The sequence below is a fragment of the Pristiophorus japonicus genome, chromosome 27 (assembly GCF_044704955.1).
Source record: "Pristiophorus japonicus isolate sPriJap1 chromosome 27, sPriJap1.hap1, whole genome shotgun sequence".
Taxonomy (NCBI): domain Eukaryota; kingdom Metazoa; phylum Chordata; class Chondrichthyes; family Pristiophoridae; genus Pristiophorus; species Pristiophorus japonicus.
This window is the reverse complement of record NC_092003.1, coordinates 16,007,654-16,009,652: the sequence shown is the minus strand read 5'-3', so window position 1 is coordinate 16,009,652 and position 1,999 is coordinate 16,007,654.

Genomic DNA, 1,999 nt, shown 5'->3' with positions numbered 1-1,999 from the left:
GGCTGGAGGGCGAGGTTAGAGTTTACAAAACTCGGGTCAGAACCCCATCGGGAGTGACTGTGTTCAGCTCTGGGCCCCACCCCTCAGGAAGGATATATCGCCCTCGGAGGGGCGGTGATGGAGATTCCCCAGAATGATACCGGGGGATAAAGGGCCAGATTATGAGCAGAATGTTTTCTATTTATTCATTCCTGGGATGTGTGTGTCGCTGGCAAGGCGCGGCATTTATTGCCCGTCCCTAATTGCCCCTCGAGAAGGTGGTGGTGAGCCGCCTTCTTGAACCACTGCAGTCCGTGTGGTGAAGGTGCTCCCACAGTGCTGTTAGGGAGGGAGTTCCAGGATTGTGACCCAGTGACGATGAAGGAACGGCCGATATATTTCCAAGTCGGGATGGTGTGACTGGGAGGGGAACGTGGAGGTGGTGGTGTTCCCATGCGCCTGCTGCCCTTGTCCTTCTAGGTGGTAGAGGTCGTGGGTTTGGGAGGTGCTGCTGAAGAAGCCTTGGTGAGTTGCTGCAGTGCATCTTGTAGATGGTGCACACTGCAGCCACGGTGGTGGAGGGAGTGAGTGTTGAAGGTGGTGGGTAGCGTGTCGATCAAGCGGGCTGCTTTGTCCTCGATGGTGTCGAGCTTCTCGCATGTTGTTGGAGCTGCACTCATCCAGGCAAGTGGAGAGTGTTCCATCACACTCCTGACTTGTGCCTTGTAGATGGTGGAAAGGCTTTGGGGAGTCGGGTGAGATACTTGCCACAGAATACCCAGCCTCTGAACTGCTCTTGTTACCACAGTATTTATGTGGCTGGACCAGTTAAGTTTCTGGTCAATGGTGACCCCCCAGGATGTTGATGGTGGGGGATTCGGTGATGGTAATGCCGTTGAATATCAAGGGGCGATGGTTAGACTCTCGCTTGAGATGGTCATTGTCTAACACTTGTGTGGTGCGAATGTTACTTGCCACTTATCAGCCCAAGCCTGAATGTTGTCCAGGTCTTGCTGCATGCGGGTATGGACTGCTACATTATGAGGAGTTGTGAATGGCACTGAACACTGTGCAGTCCTGAATGGCCTCGCTCCGATTTGAAGATTGTCCTCGACTCCCACACCAGTGGGTAAAGCTTCTATCTACCATTATCAATTCCTTCCAAAATCCTGAAAACCTCCATCTAATCACCCCTTAGCCTTCTATATTCCGGCGAATATAAGCCTAGTTTATGTAAGCTCAGTTTAGGTTCTGCCAAGACCATTCACCTCTGCACTTCATTACAGCCTTGGTCCAAACATGGACAAAAGAGCTGAATTCCAGCGGTGAGGTGAGTGTGACTGCCCTTGACATCAAGGTAGCATTTGATCGAGTGTGGCATCAAGGAGCCCGAGTAAAACTGAAGTCAACGGGAATCAGGGGAAAACCCTCCACTGGCTGGAGTCATACCCAGCACAAAGGAAGATGGTAGCGGTTGTTGGCAGTCAATCATTCCAGCCCCAGGACATCGCTGCAGGAGTTCCTCTGGGTAGTGCAGTTGGATGAGTGCAGCTCCAACAACACTTGAGAAGCTCGACACCATCCAGGACAAAGCAGCCGCTTGATCGACACGCTACCCACCATCTTCAACACTCACTCCCTCCCTCCACCACCGGCGCACCGTGGCTGCAGTGTGCACCATCTACAAGATGCAGTGCAGCAACTCGCCAAAACTTCTTCGGCAGCACCTCCCAAACCCACGACCTCTACCACCGAGAAGGACAAGGGCAGCAGGCGCATGGGAACATCACCACCTCCACATTCCCCTCCGAGTCACACACTATCCCGACTTGGAAATATATCGGCCGTTCCTTCATCGTCCTCCCTAACAGCACGGTGGGAGCACCTTCACCACACGGACTGCAGTGGTTCAAGAAGGCGGCTCACCACCACCTTCTCAAGGGGCAATAAATGCCGGCCTTGCCAGCGACGCCCACATCCCGGGAACGATTAAAAAAAAACATCTTCACACAAAGGCTGG